This window comes from Mustela nivalis, assembly GCF_964662115.1.
Source record: "Mustela nivalis genome assembly, chromosome: 12".
Classification (NCBI taxonomy): Eukaryota; Metazoa; Chordata; class Mammalia; order Carnivora; family Mustelidae; genus Mustela; species Mustela nivalis.
Window position 1 is genome coordinate 80,068,988 of NC_139031.1, and position 9,721 is coordinate 80,078,708.

Sequence of the window (9,721 nt, forward strand, 5' to 3'; positions counted from 1 at the left end):
AGCAAAATTAACTGAAGGGCTATCATTAGCCAGGCAATGTTCTTAGCACTGGGAATCAGTGAGTAAGATGTATGATCTCAGGGTGTGAATGGGGGCAGAGGCTGGAGAGACATGTTAAATAAATAGGTAAGCTGATCAATTAAACCGGATACATTCAAATGTAATTCTATGTGCTATGAAGATAACAAAACAAACTGTTTAGCAAGAAAGCTCACCAGTTCAGGTCTTTTGAGAAGGAGACACCAAGACAGAAGGAGATGTGCAAGTGGTTCATTAGGGGAAGACAGGACTGGGAAGAAGGAACGAAGAAGGACTGGGTAGGTATAGCCTCAGACTAGGGTACAATACTGAGAAAATCTTGACCAGGCCAATGGGGTCCCTTCCCCCACCTCCTAGTAAATATTGCTCATTGGAAGAGTCCTGCCTTGGGCAGAAACAGCCCAGGTCTTGTGCCCTCACCTTGCTCAGTCACAGACTCTGACCAGCGTCTGAAGGGTAAAGTCTCAGACCTACACTGAACACTGCAGTGGATCTAAAGATGGAGCAGTTGGAGTCAGTCAGTCAGCTACATTCCCCTAAAGAGTTACCCGAGGATCCACTTCCATGGTCAAAATAGGAAGCTACTCTGAGAGAAGGACTCGGTACTTGTTAGCCACCTGTTTCGAGAGAACCTTACAAGGAGGTGACACTTTTGAGCTAAGAAGTAGAAGATAAGGAAGAACCAGATTTAAGGAAGAGGATTCTGATCTCCCTCAGTGACAACGTGCAGATGCGAAGTCCCTGGGGTAGAACTAAGGTTGGCCCACTCAAGGATCTCAAAGGGTGGTTTGAAGTATAAAAGTGAAGATGAAGGGGTAGGAGACAAGACAGATGAGGGCTGCAAGGTAGGCCGGGGAGCATTGGGCAGACCATTCAAAGATGGGCAGAATTTATGTTAGCTTTATTCTAAATTAGAATTTATAAGCCTCAAATTTTTCATCAAAACTGAACACATAAGCAGAAGGACTGGGATGATTAAATAACATAATGTATAACCTAATTCCTGGCACCTGCCTGCTCAGAGTTACAGTACTTTAATTTTTGCTTTGTCAGATCCAAGAGTTTAAGTGTTTCACTCTTTAGCAGACTGGGAAAGAGAAGAGATTAAGGTAGAGAAGACGATTGAGAGCTTTGAGAGCCAAGACAAGGGATTTGCATAAGATCCAAAGAGGAAAGATTAGGTCATAGTCAAATCTGTGATATAGTATCCATTTGTATCTTGATGGCCAATCCTAAATTTTTAGAATATATTTTTGTGACTCCTACCTGCTTTGACTTTTCGTGGGTCTCAGGTTTCCCACTTCTCTTTTTGAGAACAAGCCCAGGAATGGGCACCTTATCTTTTTCTTTCTCCCACATTTGTTTGACTTTACCAAAATTCCTAAAATGCTGCTCTGATAAAGAATCAACTGAACCTTGGGCCAAGCTTGAAGCAAAGGCTAGCATCTCAAGGATAGAGCTACCTAGCTTTATTAAAGGTTATGTGTTTATTTACTACATTGGATTTAAAAAGATCTCTATTGACACCTCCCCCTCAGTTTATGCTCCCTGCTGGCTCAGCTGTTTTTTCTTTCACTCTAGCTCTCCGTTTCAGCTATGAAACTGACATGTGTGTCTCTTGTTCTGCTCAGCAGGAAATGCAACAGAAGGATTGATCAGGACTGGGAGTATGAGCCAGGCCAAAGAGATTCAGGGAAGCACTGAATGCCTTTTTGTCCTAATTACAGTTATTGGCAATATTATTCCAAATAAAGGCAGTAAGGAGTTTTGCAAGCATTTGTTCAATATTGCCACCTTATTAGGTTATGTACGGATTAGGGACTAAATAGGACAAAATAAGCTTCATATTAAATTATTAAGAAAGGAGTTCTTTGTATGAGTTCAGGGTCACTGAATGGGGGAAGAAATCACACGAGGGACTTTAAGACATGAAACTCTCCAGATTTTCCATGTACCCAATTATAGCAGCAGGCAAATTGGAGAGTTTATTAGTCAGATGTTGAAGATCAAGTCCTAAATGTCCTGCGAAAAGAAGGGCATAAAATATGTGTATTGGCTTAAAGCCTGCCTAGGGTACACTGTTTTTTTCACAATTAAGCCTGAGCATATTGGCCCATGAATTGTTTTGTTTGTTGTTGTTGTTCTTTTTTTTTTTTTTTTAAAGATTTTATATATTTATATAAATAAATACTTATATATTTGTTTGACAGATCACAAGTAGGCAGAGAGGCAGGCAGAGAGAGAGAGATGAGGAAACAGACTCCCCGCTGAGCAGAGAGCCCGATGCAGGGCTCGAATCCAGGACACTGGGATCATGACCTGAGCCAAAGACAGAGGTTTTAACAGGCGCCCTGTTGTTGTTGTCTTTAAGTAGGCTCTACTCCTAGCATGCACTGTGGGGCTCCAACTTACTACCCTCAGATCAATACCTGAGCTGAGATCGAGAGTCAGATGCTTAACCCACTGAGACATGCAGGTTCCCCCAACGCACCAACCCCCTCAGATTTTTTTTTTTTTTTTTTTTAAAGATTTTATTTATTTATCAGAGAGAGGGGAGGGGAGAGAGCGAGCACAGGCAGAGAGAATGGCAGGCAGAGGCAGAGGGAGAAGCAGGCTCCCCGCTGAGCAAGGAGCCCGATGCGGGACTCGATCCCAGGACGCTGGGATCATGACCTGAGCCGAAGGCAGCTGCTTAACAACTGAGCCACCCAGGCGTCCCCCCCTCAGATTTTTTAATATGTATTCACTGGGAGGTGCTGCTGGCCCTTGAGCTTCAGCCCCAGTTCAACCTCCTCCTTTTACAAAGCTCTACTTGAGATATAGAGGCTGCAGGGCTACTGACAGTGTGGGACTTTGATTCAAAGTGCTCCTACTCCTTTTCGAATCAGCTCTTTGGGAACTCCTAGATGAGTAAGGTTTCTATTGCCAGGGCACTTTCAAGCATTTCTAGGTCCTAGAAAGTAAAATTTCAAATAATTTCAAAGCTTTACCCTAATCTCTAGCAATTCTCAAAGCAGAGATGGACAACCGACCTACACTGTGTTGAGCCATTAACAATTGCTTTTCCTCAAGAAAAAGATTATTCGGACACAGAGCCAGACTATTGAGAAAGGTAAAGTAGGGCATCGGCTTCTTTTCAGAAGTTTGGCTTCCATAAAATTGTTGACACTTCTAACAGAAAGTGACTCACTGAAGAGCATTTTGGATAGCACAGGAAAACACTGAAAAGAAAATGTAACAAAAGTACTGTGAGTGCAGTGTGGTCAGTGTTCATGTTGATAATTTTATTTGTCCTGACTTCATGGAACTATGATATAATCCATGTGTAGGATTCACATGGATTTAGCATAATCACAAGGATTGTGCATCATTACCCCTAATTTCAGGACATTTTCATCACTCCAAGAAAGAAACCTTCTGTCTCCTTTAGCAATCATTCCCAATTCCCTACTCACCCCAGCCCTTGGCAACCACTCATCTGTGTTCCATCTCTATGGACTTGCCTGTTCTAGACATTTCTAGAACATGAATTTCCATTCATGTAATTCATGTAAATGGAATCATACAATGTGTATTTTGTATCTTAGCATAATGTTTTCAAGTCTCATCCATGCGGTACAGTACTTCATTTCCTTTTATTGCTCAATATTATCCCATTGTATAAATACACCGCATGGTTTAGTTTACCGTTCATCTGCTGGTGCATATTTGGGTTAGTTCCACTTTGAGTTTCCATTTATTGCAAAATGGGCTGATATGTATATGTATGTGCACGTATTTGTTTAAATACCTGGTTTTTCTTTCTTGGGCATATACCTAGGAGTAGGATTGCTAGGTCCTATGGTAACTCCATAGTGAAGTTTTTGAGAAACTACCAAGCTGTTTTCCAAAATGGCTGCACCCTCGTTTTCCTAGCAGCAGCAGATGAGGGCTGATGTGTTTAGTATGAGATTTTTAAATGTTTGGGTCTGCTGCTAAAACCAGACCAGACTTTTTGTGTGACACTGCAATTTCAAAGAAAACACACACACACAATCAAGAACATTGAGAATTGCATAGGTCCTTTGTTACTATTTGGTCATTTTCTTTCTCAGTTTTTTTTTTTTTTTTAAGATTTTATTTATTTATTTATTTATTATTGAGAAAAGAGAGAGAGAGAGAGAGCAAGTGCACCCAAGCAGGCAGAGTGGTAGGCAGAAGCGGAGAGAGAAGCAGCTTCCCTGCCAAGCAAGGAGCCCAAAGTGGGACTCCATCCCAGGACCCTGGGACCATGACCTGAACCGAAGGCAGCAGCCCAACCAACTGAGCCACCCAGGCGTCCCTTCTTTCTCAGTTTTAAGATTCATTTTGGTCAAGCTATTTTTACTCATAATAAAGAATTATCACAGGATACCTAGGTGGCTAACTGGGTTAAGCCTCTGCCTTCAGCTCAGATCATGGTCTCAGGGTCCTGGGATCGAGCCCTACATCGGGCTCTCTGCTCAGTGAGGAGCCTGCTTTCCCACTCTGTCTGCCTCCCTCTCTACCTCCTTGTGATCTCTCTTTCTGTGTCAAATAAATAAATAAAATGTTTGTGTGTTTTTTTTTTTAAAGAATTATCACATATCACAGTGTTGGTCACAGAATAGGAATTCAACAAACACCTATTAGATGAGTGGAGAAGAGGTAATCTTAGTGGTTTCATTAAAAAGCATTAAAAAGCATGAAAAGCATTTCATTAAAAAGAATGTCTTCTTTTCTGGCCCATAAAGTGTGTTACCACTGTTCTGTTGTCATAACATCTGGAGGAAGGAAAGTAAATCCAATGCAGTAACATGAGCCCAGGAGTGAGGAGACACCTAGGCTTTAGCTCTGTTTGGAAACTAATTTGCTATAAGCCATTAAGGAAATGATTATCTTCAGTTTTCTCATCTGTCACATGGTAATGATAATCTGTTTTCATCACTTGACAAGTTGTTGGGCGGATCATAGGAAGTAATACATTTATAACCTTGAGTCAGCTGCTGCCTCCCTGCCCTCAAATGCCTCTGATTCTGCTTTTCTACATTTCCTCTATTTCTTAGTGATTTGGTCCAGACATGCTTAATTTACTTACACACACACACACACACACACACACACACACACACTCTGTGATGTCCACAGAGCAGACATATAATCCAAATTACTCAGAAACAACTAAAAATCACATATGGGTTATTTCTCTTCTTTTTTTTTTTTTAAAGATTTTATTTATTTATTTGACAGAGAGAGATCACAAGTAGATGGAGAGGCAGGTAGAGAGAGAGGGGGAAGCAGGCTCCCCGCTGAGCAGAGAGCCCGATGTGGGACTCAATCCCAGGACCCTGAGATCATGACCTGAGCCGAAGGCAGCAGCTTAACCCACTGAGCCACCCAGGCGCCCTGGGTTATTTCTCTTCTTAAAGGGCTTTTGGGGAGTGGGTAGGTAGATAGGAATGCTCGGGGTATCCTACAACCAGGGAGATTCTTTCTTCCGTGGAGCTTTGTTGCCCAGCAGCTCTTGCTCCCTTTGCTCCTACCACCCCCACCCCATGTCCTCCCCTCTTAGGAGAAAAAATCTAATACCTTTCATTTTGCCAAGCAGAGGCCCCTTCTGTACTCTTTTGTCTTTGGGATTCAGAAGGCACCACAAACTCTTTAAATAGCTTGCCAAGGTATTTTTCCTCTTAACAAAAACAGTTCTATCCCTCAGAGAAATTCTGTTTCTATCTGTTAATACAATAGTTCCTCCCCACACCCTCCACCCCCAATTTCATTCACATGAAAAAAAGGGCTTTGGAAAGTTTAGGATAGCAATGGATACTTTAGGGATTTTATGTCTGACAATCCCTTTTCCTGGGAGGGAAGAAGTATCTCTCTTTCCAGTCTATTGGAAAATAAAATCGAGAGCAGTTCTCACCAGCCATTTTAACTTGTCCTTATTGTTCATCACAATACGGGACTATGGGTGGGCATGGAATCCGAACATAACAAGATTCCCTGTGAACCTGTCGTTGGAAATGAGAGATCAAACGTCTCCAGGCGACTGGATCTATAAAACAGATGCTCTGGCTTTATGGGTAGCCACATTTTCATTCAAGGAGAAGAAGAAATCTATTTGTAGGTATTTTTCAACAAATACTTCAGGGCAAGAGAACAAACAGAAGAGAGACGGAGAGCTGACTGGTTCTAGTTCTTGGTGACTTTGATGTGCTCCTGGTTTCGGATATCAGGAGATGGTTTTGTATCCCTATAATCTAACCCTCTGTCTACCTTTGGCTTCCCCCTTAAGCAAGTTGGACTTGATCTCTATAGTTTGCAATCACAAGATTCCTAATAAATATTTACCAAATGAGAATTTGATATTAACATTTTTCTAAGCTTCCAGGAATAATACATCTTTTGGTTTGTAAATGTATTTATATATTTTACCTCATTTGATTCTCATGACAAACCGGTGATGTAGGCAGCATAAGATCTATTGTCCCATTTTATAAATGAGGAAATTGGCTTTCTGAGAAATCAACTGACATACCCTTGGTGAAATAACTAGCAAAGCCAAAAAGAGAGAACAGAGCTTCTGGCTACTTCTGTGACCCTCCAGGAATGATGTAAAGAGGAGTGGCTTTTGACTGAATTTCCAGTATACTGACATTTAAGGATTAACTGTTGGAAACTTAACAATTCTTAAATCCCACTTATTACACCTTACATTGCAGGAAATCGTAGTAAAATTCCAGTGTAAGACATAGGTGGGAACCCCTCTCCCCTTTTTAAAAGATTTTATTTATTTATTTGACAGAGAGAGACACAACAAGAGAGGGAACACAAGCAGGGGGAGGAGGAGAGGGAGAAGCAGGCTTCCTGCAGAGCAGGCAGCCTGACTCCAGGATCCTGACCAGAGCCTAAGGCAGACCCCTAAGGACTGAGCCACCCAGGCACCCCAGGAGGCAAAACCCTTATTAATGAAACAAATGATTGAAAAAGACTCTACTGTACTGCTCTTATCCAAGGAAGTCACATGATTTTATTTATGGAGTAAGTAGCATGATGGGTTCAAATTTGAAAAGACTTTTTTCTAGCAATGTTAAATATAGTATTTATATTTTATTTCTATGTAATACCATAAAATAGTTCCTATTCCGCATCTATAATTTCCTCTGTATTAAACTTGAATCTTTTGCAGTCTAAGAACCAAGCAATGGCCTTGGAACACTGGGAATATGTAATTCACACAATACAAAAACACTAAGCACAGAGCATACTAAGAGTATAGTATACTTAGTATACACAGAGTATACTAATTAGCATTACTAAGTATTATTTAGTATACTAAGAATACTTGGAAAATCAAGAAAGAACTACTCTGTTTATTTCTCTTAAGGTAGAGTGCATCCTAAGTTCTCTGGAGATAACATAGTTACAGACTGTTGATACCTGATGCAGATCTCATAGGATGGAACACAGGGACCTGAACTGGGCCAAGAACAATTCCATTCCACATCCCTCCACGAACGCCTGGGACTGGCCTACATAGGTGGGGAAACATCACACTAGAGATAACACACACTTCTCAGGAGGGCAGGACCAGGGGACCAGTCCCTGTAGGCTCTGTGTCTTCAGAGACTACTTGGACATCTCAGAGACAGGCAAAACTGACAGGTTAAGGCCAGAGCTTTCTGTGCCTTATATCCATGACCTTGTATTCTGTTTTTTAAAGAGCAGTATTTATCTAAAATTATTTTAAAGTGTTCTCAGAGTGAACTCATCATATAACATATTTTCCCAATTAGAACTATCTTACATAGATTTTTTTTAAATTAGCTATTAACAGAAATCTTTATAATATGCTATTTACATCATGTCATATCAATGAATATTTACATTATGTCTTAAACGGAAGGTATGAAACAGGTCAGATCTCATTTATTATCCTTAGGAACTTCTGTCTATTACAACAATATGTGCAGGAGTTGGGTAAAGTCACTTGGACCAAATACCTTCAGACAACCCTCCTGTCTCTGATTTCAGCCTCTGTTGGTGCTCCCTCTGCCACTGAAAACTCTTCTTGCCACGACTTGTGCTCCTCCTGGAACGCACTGTGACCAGTTCTGCATCCCATTCTTGCCCCTTCGTACCCAATAATCCACTATTGCTTTGGCTTTCCATTATTCTCATTGCCTTAATAATTTTCTAAAAATTTCTCCTGGTCTTATCCAGTTCTTTTAACACTTATCATAAGAGGTACTTGGCTTTTGTAAGCATCCCTCACAAATAAAAATATCCCTTAATGTGTTTCTACTACTTGTATATAAAAGTGAAAATTTAGAAACATCTACATGGTCAGTAAAAAAGTATGTATCTAGTATTCCACAGAGTGAAATACTAAACAATCATTCCAAAAGGCTAAATATAGACCTGTAATTATTGACTGCAAAAGATGTTTATACAATAACACTAAGGAAATAATTTATAAAAGAACATTTTATAAAAACAGATGTGAATATATATATGTAAAATTCTTTGTATATACAGAAGTGTTGTTAAATAGAAATATAATGCAAGTCATACATGTAATTTAAATTTTCTTGTAGCTACTATAAAAAAACTAAAAGTAAGTAGATTACATTTAAAAATATATTTTATATAATCTATTATATCCAGAATACACATGGAATCCACAAAAAAGTTATTACTGATTTCTTTGGCACTATTTTTTATATTGTCTTTAAAATCCAGTGCATTTGGGCACCTGGATGACTCAGTCAGTGAAGCATCTGCCTTCAGCTCAGGTTGTGATTTCAGGGTCCTGGGATCAAGTCCCACATCAAGTTCCCTGCTCAGCGAGAAGCCTGCTTCTCCCTTTCCTCTATTACTTTCCCTATTTGTGCCCTCTTTCTGTCAAGTAAATAAATAAATAAATAGATAAAATCTTTTTAAAAACTCCAGTACATAGTTTACATTCACAGAACATCTCAAGTAAGACATTATATTTTCATTAAAGCAAAATGTACTCATAACAAACAATAAAGTGGTTTTTGGAATAAACATTTTATACTGCTTTAGTTTTAATTTTGATTTTATTAAAAATAAATAAGTAAATTAGCAAACTAAAAATTCATTTCCTCATGTGCAATAACCAGGTTTTAAGTGCTCAATAACTGTATGTACATCTCCATGGGAAAAGCCTGGAAAATGTCCAACAAAATATTAATTGAGGTTTTAATCAGTTGATGGATTAGCAGGTTAATCTTATTTTTCTTATGTATGTTTTATAAGATTTCTACAATTATATATACATTTCTTTGGAACTTTAAAAAAAAAAAGGGAAGAAGGATCCTTCTAAACTTAATACGTTTGTTTTATTTTTATTCTTTTGACTGTCCGGTTATTCCAGGTCATCTTGGATTATTTTTATTTTCTGGCTTTTTCATACAATTGATGGTGTTGGGACACTTAGTTTGGGTTAGAGTGTGATACTATACAATTTCACATTCCTTGGCCTTTGTCATATAACAAATATGCTTTATAAATAATCTACTCATTTAGACGTATGTTTATTCAATAATGACCTCTCGGGTGCTATATAGGGCAGACGCTGGCCTGGGCCTAAGAAAATATAACACTGGTCCAGAGAAATAATGTAATAATGTCCCTGTTCTCTGGGAGCTTCCATTTAAAT